General features: G+C 36.6%; 1 protein-coding gene and 1 long non-coding RNA gene across 4 annotated transcripts in view; both read left to right on the forward strand.

Annotated features, from left to right (window-relative positions):
- LOC121733841 overlaps nucleotides 1–5,950 on the forward strand; it is a 44,101-nt gene extending 38,151 nt beyond the window's left edge. The window contains exon 3 of the long non-coding RNA XR_006036621.1: nucleotides 5,875–5,950. This is a non-coding gene — a long non-coding RNA (uncharacterized LOC121733841). The remainder of the gene's footprint in view (nucleotides 1–5,874) is intronic.
- The window catches only part of LOC121733836 (myosin-8-like), a 141,066-nt gene that overhangs the window by 64,417 nt on the left and 57,137 nt on the right, over nucleotides 1–19,512 (forward strand). The window contains exon 1 of one of the 3 annotated variants that reach the window (XM_042124215.1): nucleotides 12,518–12,546. The exons of the other annotated variants lie outside the window; for them this stretch is intronic. The gene's annotated coding sequence lies outside the window, so the exon portion shown is untranslated. Of the gene's footprint in view, nucleotides 1–12,517; nucleotides 12,547–19,512 lie in introns of those variants that run through there. 3 annotated transcript variants of the gene reach the window in all.

Below are 19,512 nucleotides of genomic sequence, written 5' to 3' on the forward strand. Positions count from 1 at the left end.
GACAAAAACCATTTTCTCGCTTACGCCCTTTCCATTTTTTGCTGTTCCATTGCTTGTTTTCAAGCAATCTAAAACATAATATCCAACACGGTTTTTTACTTTAACGCGGCGTCACCTTAAAAAAAGGGACTCTTCCAGCCCTGCTATTTTAACAGTGAACTCAATACAGGGGACTCATACACCCCCAAAAGTTATCATTTAGTTTTGTTACAACCTGTAGATTAACAATTTACATACTCGTAATAATATAGCATGCAAATATGTTTAATTATAAAATAACTGTTGTTCTTGACCCGTATGTAATGCGTGGGCATATCAGATTGTTACTAGTCTCATTTACGGCCGACTGTATCGTACAGCTAATTGGTGAATGTTTGGTAACAAATAACAAGTAACTACTAGATTATAGCTAAGATTATTATGCTACTAATATATTTTTATACTTACTTCATTTCGAACTATGCCTATTAATATCATAATTCATAACGCTTCCGTGGGCCAGTGGTTTAGAGCGTGGCTCTCGACTCGGAGGTCGTGGGTTCGATTCCCGCGTTGGAAACATGTTATTTCCAAGTTTGGTTAGGACAATGCAGGCTGATCACCTGATTGTCTGACAAGTAAGATGATCCATGCGTCGGATGGGTATGTAAAAAGTCGGTCCTGCGCCTGATCTCTCGCCAGTCGTGCCGGTCTTCCGTCCCCAGGCCCCGTAAGGGCTACTGGCGCCTGTGTGAAAATAAAAAGGATTTTGGCGCCCCTTTAGGCAAATTTTTTGGACCTTGTAGTAGGTTTTGGCGCCCCTAAAGATGGCAATTTGGCGCCCCTAGAGGATGGCGCCCGTGTGCATTGCACACATTGCACATATGGTAGCGGGGGCCCTGTCCGTCCCACTGGGTTATGAGAGTGAAAGGAATAGAGAGTGCTCTTGTGTACTGCGCACACATTTGGGCACTATAAAATTACTCCTGCGTCTGGTTTCAATGAAACTGGCCATCGTCACCGAAACCGGTGTGGGGAGTATTATTAATATCATAAATGTAAAACTGTCTATCTACAACCTTATCTATCAATTACATTAATTATCATATCAAACCACAATTAATTTTTTTTTTGATATTCGGTATAGATAAACTTTAAAAGCCAAGGAATAGACATGGGATGCTTTTATGCCAAAAAAGTACGGTTCCTGCGCTATAACTGAAGTTGTGGAAAACTTTTACTTTTAATATAAAGGGAAAAGTTATTAAAGCTCCATATTAGCTTTAGACGATAGTTACGATGAATTGACTTATTAAGCTTATTGTTAGCTAAAAGCATAAACCACCGTTCGTAAAACATAGTTTATAATCTGTGGTTTACGTGAAATCACACTGGGGGTATAATAAAATCGACGTTTTTATAATACAATTAACTTTCTAACTCGTGTGTTTCATATTATGCACGTCCGTTTGACTATGTTTATGGTCGAGTAATATCCGTTTTTAACCTACTTCCAAAAAGGAGGAGGTTATACGTTCGTCTGTTTATATATTTTTTTTGTATGTTCAACCATAACTTCGCCGTTCGTGGACCGATCTTCATGATTATTTTGTTGTTGTACAGGGTTGAATCCGAGGTTCACAAAAATGGTGATCTGATGATGGGATCCATGAGGAATCGAGGGGACTCCTTGAAATTTGTATGGAAACATATAGTGATTTTGATTTTTTCTGAAGTGTTTTAGGCATATACTACCAAAAAGTAAGATTTTGCACCAGGATGTACCCTGGTTCCGAAGGTACCCAACAGAACTTTTGAATCCTTATAGATACAAGTTCGAGGATTTTGGCTTTATTTATACTACTCCAAGCAAAAGCCAATGAATTCTACATTATTATTTATCATCTCATCATTAATACATTATGCAGGTATCGCACTATTAATTGCTTAGCAAATAAGGCTGTATTTATATGCATCCGCGCGAACGAGCGGTTTGGTCGCTACATCGCAAGATCACAAGCAACATGTAACGATTTATTTAAGAGGAAACGCGGGTGCAGAAGTATTTAAACGAAGACACTATTGCCATCACGCTTCACCCTGCGCCGACACGTGTATTGTGATAGAGACAGATACAGTAAATCGAGGTAGTCCTCTGATTCCTCCCTATGCCTCTATGTTTTTATTTTATCTTAAATATCTTTCAAATTTGTTTTATGGTCGGTGGATTGGCGGGGTACGGGTCAGTCATTTTTTGCGATTTTTGAAGGGTCATATTTTTTTATTTATTAGTAAATTTAGAAAAAATCTAACGTAGAGGCATAGCTTTAATAGATCCCAATATTGTATAAAAATCATTTGTCTAGACGCATTGTCCAGGGAGTAAATTGGGGAATACGTTTGTATGGTGTATCGCGGTGTACTTTCATTCTTGAACCAGCTTTTCGATTTATATGCTCCGCTCGAACGCGCGGTTTGGCCGCGATATCACAAGCAATACTCTCAGTCTCTACCGACCTAAGCGAAACGGCGAAGCCATACATTTACTGATAGGTATGTAGAATTTGTGCTCTAGTCGAATACGTGGAAGAATATACTTATCTTGGCCAAATAATATCACCAAATGACCTCACAACGAAAGAAGTAAACAATAGAATCAATTAGGAAGCGGTACTGGTCGCTCAAAGAAATTGTTAAAAATCCACAAATCAATCTTGCACTTAAAAGTAAAATATTCGATTCATGTATTCTACCCACTCTGACTTATGGATGTCAAACATGGAGCTTAACAGAAAATAACATACGTAAATTAAAAACCTGTCAGTATAGTATGGAAAGAAGCTTACTCAATATTAAATTACATAACAGGATAAGACTAGATACTATTCGTAAAAGAACCAGAATAACGGACGTAACATTCCTCATTAAAAAACTAAAGTGGAGATGGTCAGGGCACATGATGAGAAATAAAAAGGAAAAATGGGCTAAGCATGTCGCCGAGTGGTGCCCAAGACAATATAAAAGGAAGAAAGGGAGACAACGCCGCCGATGGGAAGATGATATAAAAAGAGTAGCAGGATCTACCTGGATGAGAAAAACACACGATCGTGTCCTATGGCAAGCTTTAGGGGAGGCCTATGCTGAAAAGCAAGTCAATCTTTGTGTAACTGGTGCCAATAATTAAAAATCAATATATTGTAATGTTAATAAGATTGTCAAATAGAGGCTATTATTATTATTATTATGTAGAATTTGTTGAAGTTAGGATCGGTAGAGTTGGGGCGTGTAGATTCAGAAGCTTGGCTCTAAATGAGGTCTGATATCATTTTCACAGGGCAAACTGCCTTGATTTGGGATTTAAATCCCAAATCAATGGGATTAAGAGCTTACCTCATATACCTCTATGTTGCTATAATATCCAATTAGAATAAAATTTGAATTGATGCTATATGTTATGAAATCTATATTTATTAATTATATTATTTTCAGATAGGTTGTTAGATGTCGTCAAAAGAATCATAGTAGAATAATATTATTATGTGTGTGTGTACTTGACTATTATAATAACTGTTTGGCAATTTTTTACAAACAAAACTGTTATAAATATAATAAAAATCAAAACTTAGATAGGTTTGCTTTCAAGTAATCACCTGGACCTCCGCTAATTTTGATAAAAATATTTTCATAATATCTGAGTACAGGGACACATACATTTAGTTGATTTTACATTTTTTCGCACTTGCTTCTATTTTGTTTTACATTTGACCACATTTTTATAATGAAACAGGTTTATCATGATTGAATTTTAAGGAGAGTTCGCTATAAATACTTCAAATATGGATTTGTGTGTCACAACAATGAACAATAAAGTCGACCGTGTGAACTCACCTTTATCATTTATCTTACATAAATGTAACTACACTCATAAGAATAGAGTTTAAAATCGATTGAGCAGTTGAATTTTTTACCTGCCTTACCTTTTCGGGGTGCAGTTATATCATCTCTTGTATTTGGTGAAATCAAGTTTAGAGAACTATATTTAGACAGCGATATGGATCGTAATTGTTAACTTTTAATCCCCGCCCACTTTGTGATATGACAGATTGAATGTTTAAAATTTCCGGGTCTGGTGTCTCGGTGTGAGTTCCAAAATTTAGCCCAGTATATTGATTGTGATTTGTATTTTGTAAGATCTTGAATCGACGCCATATTGCTGATTCTTTCCTATAATATGTACGGCAGTGCATTGACGTATATCATTTTGTTGGGATCCATACCAATATAAATACGAAAATATCTGATGAGACGGATATTTTCGTTTTCGGTTAATTTTCGGTTTTACTGAAATTTTTTATGGAGGTACTTTAAGTCCCGGTCATATCTCGGAAAAAATATACGCTATCCGTGCGATGAACGAATTATGGCGCAATAGAGTTGCGGGCGTCATCTAGTGTCATTATACTACGTTACATATTATGTCTCGCCAGTTGCCAATTATGGTACACTAGCACTGAATTATATTTCGGAACTTACCCTTAGTTTTGTAGAGCTTCACAGCTTGTAACGAGCATCGTAGAGGTGTATAAATAAAGATCATTCGCTCTATTGTTGTTAGTCATTCGTTCTTTCTGCACTATGATCAGTGACCACTTTACCACGGATGTCGTATTACTATGACAATTGGGAATCATGATCTATCTCTGAGATTGCAGCTTCAACCTTATCACCTAGGTAATTGGGTTCAAAAGGGTTGACGATAGAACGTCACGCGCTAAAGAATCACAATGCCAGCCCTTGACCAGTGACGTCATAGATCACAATCGTTAGATGTGCCCTTGCAGAGATGGCGCGGTTTTTTACAGTGAGTGAGCACTGAATGCAGACACTATGACCCTTTTGTTGGAGGAAAAATGCGTTTTGCATAACCTAGTGACCTTGTGTGAGTGCTGCATATGGTAGAGCTCTTTAAGTACTGAGTTTACTAACCAGAAACTTTTCGTCGTTCTTTTGGCGATGCCAGAACTTTAATTAGAATTTAACTTTGTAGTTTGTAGTTTAACCCTTATAAATGAATTTATAATAAGTAAGCCCAAATCTTCATCTTTTTACCTTTAGTCGAAGTTCAGACAAAAATGTTGGAAATCGCTCTGATTGGCTCATCATCGGCCAACGTGAACGGAATCATTGACGAAGCTGCTCATTACACTTAATGATTATTAAATCATCAGCAAGTGGGACAATGGCTGCCTAATTTCATTGTCATCAATGGTGCCGACTTGAAAGCGACATCATTGACTCGATATATCGCAACCGTGTTAGGTCACCATTCTGGCACAACACAGTGTTTAATGCGCATAATTAGTAATTTAAATTAAATTTTATTTATGTTTTCATAAAAATTAGTACTATGAAATTGATTTGTAGGCAGATGGCGGACGACAATAATTATTGGTCGCGCTATGTCAAACTCTTTGATAAAGTGTAGTTTGAATTGATCAATTGACATAACCCGACCAAATGTACGAGTATGTCATTTGTTTCGCGAATTTGCCTTTGAATTAACTTTTCCGATAGTACCATCAAGGAAATTGATTAATAGGAACGTGACAGACCAATGTCATTTGGTCGGATCATGTTAATTCAATGTAAAATGTTAATTGTTATCTTTTTGCTGGGTTTGACGTAATGCGACCAAACTACGTAGGAATCGACTTCTCTAATAGTATTAATTGTTTCCAAAAATCATTATCTCACTTGCCGTAGACATATCTATCGACTAATCTTTGACTTCTAAACTTTCTATCATTAGGAAACCTATCATCATATATTTCTCTCTTTATTGCTAAACGTATTACACTATAATATAAGTTATTAATGAATGGTTTTATGTTCCAGGTACATGAGGAAACGTGTTACGCGTAAGTTTATGTAATCAATTAACTATTTTGACCAGTTAACCTAACGGGGGTTTAACTAATGAAGGTAATAAGACCATTATTTTATGTAACAAATAACAATTGACTGGGCGTTAACTATTACGTTGTTATCTCATTATAACAGAAAGTTTGTTATTAGGTTGATCGCTTAAAGTACTTAGATAAAGTCTCTTATGTCTTTAGGAAAGAGGTCACTGAAAGTTTTTAGTGCGTAGAGCTATTTTTACCATTGCTTAAAGTACTTAGATAAATTCTCTTAATTCTTTTGGAAAGAGGTGGCTCATGGTTGAAAGTTTTTAGTGCTTATAGCTATTTTTACTTTGTTTTTTCTATAATATAATATTTAATGATTTATTAATTTGGAATAACATGTACTTACTTTATAATTCATGCTAATGATGCTAGTCTACACCTCTTTGTCAGTAGTCTAAATCTCTTCACGCTTAGTCGACAGTATGAAACAGGATAAAATATACTTTTTACTCGGAATAAACATTGTAAAATATTTGTCTGTTTACAATTTAAGGTCGTCTATGGGCTGTTCGCCCATATCCTTTTTTGTCATCTCTTCATAGTATGATGTTATAATACAACATAGTAAAATGCATTAGCGATACTTCTGAACGTCCGCGTTTTTTACTGTCCATGGTATCCATCCGTATTCTCACGTCACTAATTATGTGGAGGGAAATGTATAATACAATAAAATAAAAACGTCAATCTTTGTATTCTAACGTCGTAGGAAGTTGCAGTTCCCAGCTTTGACCGGTATGACCTGAGAGTTGAGACGGGTTAAGTTTTTTAGGGCAGATTGCCACAATACAATTATATACTAGAGTAACTCACCTGTTTAAATTAAAGATAGAGACAAGTTTGACGTGATACTGTATTGTTTTGATTCGTAAAGTTATCTAACGTCATGTGTGATTCTGTGCGGTGTAGTATGAAGAACTTTATATAATGTATAGGTACTGTACCTTTGTCCAGTAAAGTTGAAACGTGGTTTAAATAAAAAGATATAACTTAGGGCAATAATAATTATTGCCCTAAGTTATATCTTTCGTTCACGAAATAGAGAGGGAGAACGGCCGAACTCAGGGACGTTTAATGATGATTAAACTTCAATTTAATGAAGAGTTTGACAGATAATGTATGGAACTTTTGTCAATATCTTATTTTTATTACAGCTAAGCAATTAATATTCGTCTCTGAGTTGGGCATTAAGCGCCGTAAGCCCATTTGCACAAGATAAAGTTAACCCGAGGTTTAATAATAATTTATGTCATTCTCTATCTTCTTCGTATTTATGAAAGGGACATCAATACTGGCACAAGTGAGCCTTAGAATGTTGAACAAAATATAATAATGTCCAGGTCATTGTTTAAATCAATCATTCTATTGTTTTGTGATTATTATTCGACGGTAGGCTTCTTGACGAGATTCTGAGAAGGACCGTCACTCGTCAGAGCTTCCAACATACGATCGAAGCAGAATATAAAGAATTGATTTTAAATAATACTAGCTTTTGCCAAGGGCTCCGCTTGCGTAGAGTATCCCACGGTAGCAGTCCATTTTCCCACGACAAAAACTAATCAGGCAATTCCTCTGTGTAGAAAATTGATATGTTTTACAATTTTATATTTACCCTTACAAGTTATGAAAATGCTTTGCAAGAATTGCAACGCTACTTGTGATATCAATTTTTGGCATGCGATGTAACAAAAGTGACGTCACATGTGTGTGTGGTCGCTTAATAATAATAGGTCCTAAGGAATGGGATTAAGGTTTTTGCATTAGCATTAATGTTGATCAGTCACGACAGCAGTTAACATAAAGCAGGCACGATACGCTTATTTTAAAACCCCGGCCACTTTATTTGTCAGCATCATAAATAGATAGTTTAATACGCTTTAAAACGACCCTAAAGGCTTAACAAGTTTCATTGTTCTTTATTATATAGCTTTCCAGACTCCAAAGATTAGAAAAAATGTTTAGAATACAGTATATTATAGTACGTGTAGGTACTCATTTTATTCGTATTATGACTATGTAGCTGTAAATAATTATGCTATACTTTTTACTTTTAGTATTATCACATATCTACTTTTTAGAATCACACAGCACTACTAAAAACTTTTGCATGCCAAGACCAGATTACTGCATACTTTGGGAAAACTTTAGCAGATCACAAAGACACAACATACAAAATATTTTTACATATTGTCTTTACAGAAGCCACATTTATTATGCAATGTTAGATGACGCCCGCAACTCCGTTGCGCCAACACTCGTTTGTCGCGTGGGAACCGTACATTTTTCCGGGATAAAAAGTATCCTATGTCCTTTCCCGGGACTCAAAGTATCTCCGTACCAAATTTCAGCAAAATCGGTTCAATGGTTTGGGCGTGAAGAGGTAACAGACAGACAGACAGACAGACGGACAGACAGACACACTTTCTCATTTATAATATAGTATTATAGTATGGATATACCATTCGTTTAGACAAACGAAGGGTATACGTGCCTCCTGTAGAGTAAAATCCCCACCAACCCACAATTTTACATAGCTACAGCACAGTAGCATACCACCAGAGTATCAGATAGAATCCACCAGTAAAAAGTATACCGTGGGCATAAATAATATTAAATAGCATCCCATCACATACATGTCAGTCTCATAACACGGAAACATGTTAAGTGTTATCTATGTCGTGTATATTGTATGTATGAATGTGAATGTATGTATGTATGGTAATTGATACATGAGTCTCGCTGACTCTCTCACGGTAGGAATGTACAAGTCTATTGGACTTGTAGATGTTGCAGTACTAATTGCATGAGGCCGTGAACTTCGTATGCGGCTTAGGTAGATTAGATAGATAATAAGACCAAGGATTTCTAATACATTCTGACATAAAAGTACCTATTATTTTTTATTTATTTATTTAGATCAGGCATCTTGGCCCATATTATATATACCTTATAGACTAACATACATAACATTTATACTTAAACTAACACTAAGCACTAAACACGTATTGTCTGCGACGTGGGGCGCGACGTGTTCGGAAGTCGTCCACGGAACCTTCTGTAGACGACTCCAATCGGCCAGAACTCTTCCTTCTCGAAGGTCGGTAGATGATGCGTCGGGATCCTCACCACAAAGGAGCTAAAATTGACTTTGTGGCGGGACTCCAAACGCTCGACCCTCAAGACGAAGTGGGTCTTGAATGACTAATGATTATTTTTCCATCGTATATGGTGGTGCTAATGGTACGCTGCATCATGCAATTGGTTCACTTACACCAAATGCACGGTCATAATAAAAATAGGCTGGGTAGAAATTAGATTAGGGGCCTGTTTCACCAGTTTCTGATAAAGTGCCGAATAGGCTATTCACAACTTTTTTGACAGATTCTCCATACTTGATCTGTCAAGTTAAGTGCCTATTCGGCACTTATCAGGAAGTGGTGAAACAGGCCCTAAGATAGAAATTACAATTACATAGTACTATTCTGTAAATAATAATATTTACATAGATTAGTACTATGGCATAGTAAACTTTTTTTTATTATCTAAGGAAAATATCTGCTACTTTATGTTTCATACTACTACTTTTGTATGAAGATGTATTAATTATTATGTTATAGTACTCTACATTTTCATATTATATACCATTTCTAAACAATTTTTGCCGTGTTAGTATGCAATTGCATCCAGTATTAATATTATGTAGTTGATAGCCATTATTTCTGTTTCTATTTCTGTATGATTTATCGCAAAACATTGCATAATTCAACAGTTAGAAATCAATGTTATGATAATAATAGAGCCGATCTGATTTGCATCAATCAATAACATATGATGAATTATATTCTATCACGATACTATGTTATACTATGTGTTTATAAATTATATTACTTATAATAAATTACTTAGCGTCGATACATATAATATTAATGCGAGTGTCTGTTTGTTAATACGGTCTCTTAAGACTAAAGAGTATGAGCAACTTGTAATTTGTAACGCTTAAACTGTTGAAGTCTAAACCAATATCTAGGAGACATTCAGTGCCAACTGCCAGGAAAAGATATATGTTTTGTACCTGAAAATGTGTGGTTTTCGCCGATTTCGCGCAATTTACAATTTCTGCGACTGAAGACTTGGATTAGCATAGCTATGTTTGATTTTGATTTGAACCTACTTTGAGTCCCAATAATTAACGTTTATGATTGTATGTTTTTGATCCTAAAAATTGCGGTTCCCGGGATAAGCCGTGCCACAATGTGGCTAGCTGCTAGCAGTATCTAAATTTTATGTAACTTCAAGTAAATTAATAAACGAGGAAAACACAAAATGAATATTTCAAGTTATAATCTGAGTTTGTCTGTTGCATCACATCTAATTTGTAACTTGTAATAAATTCTATTAGGTAATTTTACCGCCACATATTGTGTATATGTGCATATAAATCATCTTTTGTTTATTTAAGTGTTAAGTTATGTCATAGTGCGAAATCCTGATTGTCATTTATATATTTATGTTGTAGGCAGTTTGTGACACTTTCTCAACAGCAAATGTGTTTTTCTATACCATTCAGATGCCAAATCATAATTTTATAATTTACGACTTATGTCGCTAGTTTCTTTGCTCATTTATTCAATTGATAGAAAAATAAAAGAAGTTGTTATGTAGCGGAATACACAGCGCACAATCTGGATCGCACTATTGAAGTTCCTGCGATCGGCACGACATAATACAACGTCTGAACTCTTAAGTGATTACTGATGGGCTTCAGCCTGACCGAGTTTTATAAAAAATGTTTTTTTTTTTTTATGAAATAAGGGGGCAAACGAGCAAACGGGTCACCTGATGGAAAGCAACTTCCATCAGGTGACCCGAGCCCGACCGGCAGACTTGTGCCAGACCGGGCGGCCCGCGGGCAGCCCGGTAGTGAATTCCCCGCTTTAAGAGGATACACCAGGGGCTAGAGAAATGAATAAAAAGTACGTGTAATATCTATTGCTGTCTCCCTTACCTCAAACCTATATCGCAGAATGCGATAGAGACAACTGCAGAAAAACCAAAAAATCAACGATTCGTTGTGCCCTGATTCCTTCTCCAAAACTTAACCGATTTAAGTACTTTTTCACTAAAGATTAAAGAAAAGCTTGAGCTGTGTTCCTATGTTTTGCTTTTTTTTGTATAATCTAGCCAAATCTGTTTTCTGGACGTTTGAACACCGCGGAAAATTTGGCCATTTTTTTGGGTTTTTGAATAATTAAATTATGAAAAAAATGAAAACATAGGGACATTGTATTAGTGGCTGTAGATATTCAGGAAAAAAATTATAACTCTACTAGCATTGTCCAGGGAGGAAACAGGGGACAACGTTTGTATGGAAAAAAGGGCGGTGTGGACTCCTTAATAAAGAATTTGACAGATTATGTATAAGGCTTATGTCAAATTTTTTAATTAATTACATTGAAGTAATTAATGTTCCACTCTGAGTACGGCAGTAAGTCTTTTATTTTGACGTACTCAATCGTTTTAGTTATTACTGCTGGCCCTAAATCTCGTATGCAGACACCCTCAAAATTTAAGGCTACGGCCGTGCCTGCTTGAAGGTTCATAAACCTACTGTGGCGGTACCCACAATTCGCCTAACATTCCTGCATCACGCTATCAAAGTTTTCTGCGTGCGTCGGTATATTTCGGTCTATTTTATTATTATGATGTGTAGGTCCCAAATGCTTAGGTTATCGCGCGGCAAAGTTTTGCCAGATATAGTATGACATGACACATACAAGGTATAATGTGACATTACAACATGCACGATGCACGTCCACTCGGCCGTGACGTAGTACGCGGTAGACACGTGGGAAACGAAATATTATACTTCTGGCTGAACCAGCCCCAGGTCATTATTGGTGGCTAGGCTTTAGAGATGTTAGTTAACTGATATTAACGGGGACCGTGGAGTTTCCCGGGCTGAAAACTATACTATGTTTAACGAGATTCAAAGTATCCATACCAAAAATTAAAAACAATGGCTTATGTTTGAAGACGTAACAGACAGATAGAGACACTATAATGTTTAGTATCGAAATGTTATTTCTAAGTATAGCAAAAAATCCCAATCTTGGTACATGATACCAAGATTTTGAGCAAAGGATCCTCAATTCCTCACACTACCTTTTCAAATATTATCAAAGTCTGTATGTATACCAGAATTGATATGATATGATATATGATGCTATCCCACTGCTGGGCAAAGGCCTCCCCCAAGGTCTTCCATCTGTCTCGCTCCAACGCCACCGCGGACCAGCCTGGCTTGTAGGCATCCAGTTCATCTCGCCATCTTTTTGGAGGCCGTCCACGGCGGCGTCGTCCATCCACTGGTACCCACTCTGTGGTGACCTTTGCCCAATGGTCAGGATGCATGCGGCTGGTATGACCCGGCCAGTCCCACTTTAATTTTGTAGACTTCATGCCGATGTCTTTAACACCTGTTGTGGAGCGCAGAGTGCTATTTTTTATTCGGTCAGCTCGTCTTACACCTAACATGCTGCGCTCCATTGCTCTTTGACAAACCCCGAGCTGGGATCTTTGCGACTCAGTCAATGACCAGGTCTGAGCAACGTATACCAGAATTACTTGACATAAAAGGACTCTAACTGCCACACTCATCGCCGTACTCAGAGACATTTAACTATGATTAAGCTTAAATTTAATGAGGAGTTTGACAGATAATGTATGAGGCTTATGTCAAAATTTTAAATTAATTACATTTCAATAAATATTGTTCTACCCTGTACTGTAATAATTTCTGCGATGCGGCAGTCAGATACGAATGTTAATTGCTTAACTGTACTTAAATTAATATTTTGATACAAGCCCCATACATTATCTATCAAACTCTTCATTAAATTAAAGCTTAATTCAATGTCTCTGAGTGCGCCAGTAAGTAAATTTATTATTAAGGCAGTGATACATTTACCTGCTCATAAGTCGCTGTACCTAGGTGTAAGACTGTAAGTGTCAGGCTCATAAGCTGCTGACACTTAGGCCGGTATAAATAGTCAGGCCGGTATAAATAGTCAGTACTCAAGATGCATCTCGGTCTCAAGACACGGTTCAGGCTCTGTCATTGGTTAGCTCTCAAAATTTGGACCAATCACAGAGCCGAACCGCGTCTTGAGACCGGGTCGCATCTTAAGTACTGACTATTTATACCGGCCTCAGTACTTAAGCTACGACCCGGTCTCAAGACGCGGTTCGGCTCTGTGATTGGTCCAAATTTTGACAGACAACCCATCACAGAGCCTGAACCGTGTCTTGAGACCGAGATGCATCTTGAGTACTGACTATTTATACTTACCAGCCACTCACGCATTACTCAATATATTATAACATTGTATGATGTGTCTCAGAAAAAACCTAATGTCCAGCTCCAGTATTACTCACATAAGGTAACCGCGACTACGTCACTACAGTAACATGTACCGTTACTGTAGGTCGGGTAATGTCCATTGAGATGATCTTACAGTTTTTGCCAGACTCTAATGTGTATTGTAGTTTTGTGTGTAACGGAATCAGAAATACTTTCAACAACTGTTGAAGATGATTGGCGATTGAATGTCTAATACCTGTTTTCACCAACCGCCTTCTAACGCTAAGTGGTCCCCTAGCGGCCATTAACGGTACATATCCTTCAAGATTTCACGAATTTTTGTGTGTCACGTTCGTTCTTAGGGCGTTAGAATTTTTGCAAAACATTACTTTTTTTAAATGTGTTTGTTTTAAGAGGTATTTGACCCGATAAGATCGCTAGGGAACACTTAGCGTTAGGAGACCGTTGGTGAAAACAGGCATTATTGTCTTTTGTGTTAATGAAAGAAAAGTTTGATCTTACTAGTCATTTAGTCTATAGTCAAAATGAAATAAGGGACGACGGCAGGCAACCGCCTAGGGCGCCGGATAAAAAGGGGCGCCGAAGGCAAACAAAAAGGACGCCGCCGGTGCCTTTTTATGGTTCCGTAGCCAAATGTCAAAAAACGGAACCCTTACAGATTTTTTGGCACTACTAGCACCCTAGGCACCGAAGAAATTTCGCTCAGAGTTCTGGTAGTGCTAAAACCGCCACTGCTTAGCGTGCAAAGGGATGCACCTTCACTCTTACATAAAATCAAAAGTGAACCTTACACAACAGTTTAATATGCATTCCACCCCGATATTAGAAACTAAGTGAAACCCGATTACGGTTCCATACGTGTTCATGATCGATATAGTCATGGTGATACGTGCAATAATAGTCTTAAACTTACGTGATTAGATTCATGATAGTACAATGAAGGATAAGTTTTCATGATCATAAATATTTTATTTACTTTAGCCCTTTTAGGTGTTGATTTATGTTTAGGTGACAAAAAAATTACGGTCATACATTCCACAAAATTTTTGGAAGTCAGTTAAAAACGTACGTAAAATTACTGTACGTATATTATGTATAGAGGTAGAATAATCTTAATATGACTTACTAGGTTTGCACAAAATTAGATTTTGCGCAAACATAACATTTTCCGGGATAAAGTCTACGTCCTTTCCCGGAACTACTACGAAATACCACGGGCTCACAGAATACCGGCGTGAAACAGCGCTTGCGCTGTGTTTCGCCGAGTGAGTGAGTTTACCGGAGCCCCAATCCCCTAACCTTTTCCCTTCCCTATCCTCTCCTATTTCCTTCCCTACCCTCCCCTATTACTCTATTCCCTCTTAAAAGGCCGGCAACGCACCTGCAGCTTTTCTGATGCTGTGAGTGTCCATGGGCGTGGGATGGGGTGGCGTGGCATGGGGTGTATGTCTGTTTATTATACATATAAATGTATAATAAACAGACTTACACACTTTCAAAAGACAAAAAGGTTTTTTAGCTCTTCCAGCCCCTGGGCTGGAAATCTCGCCCAGGGCGCTGGTAGTGCTAAAACTGGCACTGCCTAGCTTAAATAATAATTCATTCTACACTTCCATTCAAACCTTTCTCACTAACTCACAACCTGCCAGTTCTCAAAACTCCCAACTACCGGTTTGTACTGAGAACCACTCAATGGCTGTTCCATTGATCAGAACTGTTTGCTTTTCTCACGTGCTGTGTGCCCTACCCATATACACCTACACGAGAGAACTTGTTCTCATGTTATGTACGTTTTTATGTTTTGGGAGAGTTAGTGTAAATAGTTATGCAGCTAGAAAGATACCCTTTAGACTTTGTACAAACACTTTGTACTTCTGGTATCGAACCTAAAGTAAAACCTGACTTAACCATTATAAAAGCTTCTTTGGTGCTTGTCACTCTCAAGTCTCAATACAATGAAAGTAGCACCTTATACTTATAAAATATATTTCTATTCTATGCCCACATGCCTTATAAGCACGATTTCGCATGTGACCGAATTCTTAATGATCACTGGTTGCAGCTGTTTTGCTCTCACGTACCAATAACTGCTATGACAATGTCAATCACGTGCCAAGGCGTCCTTGTAGGTATTTTGGGTTCTAGAGCGGATCACAGGAGAATACACTATAAAAAGCCTCTTATGAGAACCAAAAGCAAAGAGAAATGAGCAATTGCTGTTGTAGTACACAACAGCTTTGCAGTGTAAAATTAAAGCCACAATTTTGTGTCATAAAAAAAACAAAATAATTCTAAATTTAAATTCATTTTTAAACCTTCTTTGTGGAGAATAATTAATACGAACAGATGCGGAACTCGGTACAAGGGTAAAGTAACAATAGATTCATGTATAATAGGCACACGAGAATTCGCACGCTATGAAATACCTGGCTACTGGCTAGTAGCTAAAATCGCTTCATTAAGAATCACTCTCACAATTAGTAAGTCTATTCTACATCTTCCTTCATCTTTTTTTTAAAATATTTTATTAAAAATTAGATGGAATATTGGATGGTTGTACATTGAATTAGGATAAATCTCGTTACAATTTACAAAGCTTTGATATTATTTAAATAACTAATTTTAGGTCTATTATATTTATTTACGTTCTTCAAAACAAAAAACTGAAATTTTAAGGCGTTTTAAAAGTTAATATGGATTATTATTATCTTTCTAAGTCATCTGCTAAAGTTAATAAACATTAATCACATTTAATGAAACAATTACATTCTAACGGAATTCGACCATTTTCTCACAAATCTCATAATACATGTTAGTTGTTACACATTGTATTATATTAAGTACTAGCTGTTACCCGCGACTTCGTCCGCGTCAAAACAATGAGATAAGCTATTGATAACAAAGAATGAACATTATGAACATGGTATCTAATTTGGACCATAAATATCTTATGCAACAACAAAAGAATTTTGAAAATCGGTCCACAAACGGCGGTGTAAAATACATAGGTAAAACATAAAAAAGTAAAACATATCCTACTCCTTTTTGGAAGTCGGTTAAAAAGTAGCCTAAGTTACTCCTTATTACATCAGCTATCTGCCAATAAAAGTCCCGTCAAAATTGGTCCAGCCATTTCGGAGATTAGCCGGAACAAACAGACAGACATACAGACAGACAAAAATTCTAAAAATTGTTATTTTGGTGTAAATAACTGTAATTTCAATATTACAAACAGACACTCCAATTTTATTTATATGTATAGATTATACTCAAAAACCGTAACAGAACAGTTATAATACAAAGAAAAAACGTATTCGTAGTTAACTTTGATTTTGACAGCATAGATTTGCATATTTAATTTTGACAGCAGTTAGAAAAAGTACTTATAGTCTGTCAAGAAAGTGAAGAAATTAAAAAGTGACAACATCGTAGAGTCATCCATTTTTCTTAGATTGATTTGAAAGGGATGACACTACGATGTTGCCACTTTTTAATTTCTTCACTTTCTTGACAGACTGTAGTTATATAAATATAAAATTTTTTAATTCTTACATTTATATTTAAAATAATCTAAGAACTTTTTAACAAAAGTTTCACACACAGCAAAATTGTAACAATTAATTTTTATTAGTGCATATTTTATTCAGTTAAATTGTTAAATTAAGTAGTTTTATTATTATAGTTTTAATTACTATCGTGGGATGTGAATATAGACCAGTCACAAAACATGAACCCCTAAAAATATAATAATTATGTTAGCTAAGTTCTACCACAGAATAGATAATAGCACAAGTTCTACATCTAGGGTAAAATCTAGGTATTGCACTATTCGACAATCAACATTACTTTTTTTTCATAAAAGTAGTTAACAATCTAAATTTTAAACTCTAAACTACTACCATGCCTTTTAATTTTAGTTTTAATGTTTTATGTTTTAATATGTCATAGGCATTTACTTATTAGGAATTTTGGTATTATAATGTTATGTTCTTAACAACTAGGAGTGTTGTCTTGATAAAGAATTGTTACCGTTGTCAATTGGCTGCACAGTGGCGGGAATGGTCGGCCAACGCCCGTTAAAAATGCTGTAACGATGTGTCACTATTACTTAACATAAGATATTCGCGAATTGCGAACGAAAAAGGAATTTAAATGTCGAACGTATCGGCCATTTTGATGAGTGTCCCACAGGGTTCTCTGACCCTATTGGCTGCTTGTAATGCTGCGCCTGCGCATGTAGTGCTGTTAGGTGTTTTTTAGCACCAGAATGCTATAAACCTGATACAGTTAGAACGTAAATCGAGGTAGAATGTAGACTGTAAAGGTAAACCTGATGCACTATCGAAAAAATTGATTCATAGGCAATTGACGGATCTAACATTTTGTCGAGTCAATTCAATGTTAGTCGCAAGTCGCAATAATATGTCGGCTGGATTTGACTTAAACGGGACCAAAATGCGTAGCTCTACCTATGAATCAAATTCTCTGATAGTACCTTATTATTATTTATCAGGGCGAGCGAAGCGAACCCAACCAGAGCACTTTTGTGGTACACTTTACGGAAAAACTATCACGCCTATTGATTTGTGCTTTAACATAGTAATTTTTATTTATAAGTTTTATAACATATAGATGTGTCATCATTGGTCAGTCAAGGTTTAGTTACTATTTAAATATAAAGAACTGCCTTAAAGCCTAGATTATTATCACGCAGAAAAACGATGCGAGCCCACAAAAAGCTTGGCTTTTAGCTAGTAATAATAAAATACACTAGGTATATTATGTACTATCAGAGAAGTTGATTCCTAGGCAGATGGAGCACCTACGTAGTTTGGTCGTGTAACGTGTTACGTCAAATCTAACCTACAGATCACAATTATTAACGTTGAATTACATGATCCGACCAAATGACGTTGGTCTGTCAACTGCCTAGGAATCAATTTTCTCGATGGTACATAGCTTTGTTGTGCCGAAATAATTATCCTCCATTTTTCAGGATTATAACCATCTTGAGTCCTTCCTCACTTATAGTCAAATTTAATCAAAATTGTTTTAGGATAGCGCGGATATGCAACAGACACACACTTTTGCATTTCTAATATAAACTGTACATTTTCTTAGCTATATAAACTTATTTAGACAACATTTAAAAATAAATAATTATGCAATGTGCGTTTGGAGGCGTATGAATATATTTTGTCATTTTCTGACCTTCTTATATAAAAAATCTTTAGGTTTGCTATTTTAACTCTAAATAAACATATTTTTAAACAGACTCGAAATCTGTCAAAGCAGCATTTTTAAGTATTATTTGGTAATGTCTTCTGAATGCAAAACACAACCTGTCAGTTAAAACAAAGAGGCATCGTTTCTGTTATTGCCAAAATTGTGTAAGCTAACCCTACGTTGTTGGATTTTTAAGTAGTATTTACTGAGTTATTTCGAAAGTAGAACAAAACTTATGACACAGGATGCTTATGACGCTATTTACTGGACAAGTCCAACGCAACGAAAAGTAACGCCTCCGTGGTCCAGTGGTTCAGAGCTAGGCTTTGGACTCGGAGGTCGTGGGTTCGATTCCCGCGTTGGAAACATGTTATTTCCAAGTTTGGTTAGGATAATGCAGGCTGATCACCTGATTGTCTGACAAGTAAGATGATCCATGCGTCGGATGGGCATGTAAAAAGTCGGTCCTGCGCCTGACCTCTCGCCAGTCGTGTCGGTCTGCCGTCCCACTGGGTTATGAGAGTAAAAGGAATAGAGAGTGCTCTTGTGTACTGCGCACACACTTAGGCACTATAAAATTACTCCTGCGTAGCTGGCCTGGTGTCAATAAAACCGGCCACCGAAACCGGTGTGGGAGCTATTATACTGGACTTCCAAGTAACCTTGTTACTTGCACTTGTTACAATATTATTGTTGAAGTCTAAACTGCTTTAGTGGTGTTAATTGCGCTTATTTAAAATAGGTCGAAGTTTTTTAACTAGCTCAGGAAATGTGACCTATGTAAGACCGCCAGCGAGGGCGCGGCGTTATGTAGGAAATAATATTATCCCCCTGATTTTTTATGGCGCATGTATTATTACATTCTGCTGTTTAGTTTTTACTTCTGTCGGCACTCCTGGAGTGAAGTTAGTCATTTCTTTTTAGGGTTCCGTACCCAAAGGGTGAAAACGGGACCCT

Source organism: Aricia agestis, chromosome 14 (genome assembly GCF_905147365.1).
Source record: "Aricia agestis chromosome 14, ilAriAges1.1, whole genome shotgun sequence".
Taxonomy (NCBI): domain Eukaryota; kingdom Metazoa; phylum Arthropoda; class Insecta; order Lepidoptera; family Lycaenidae; genus Aricia; species Aricia agestis.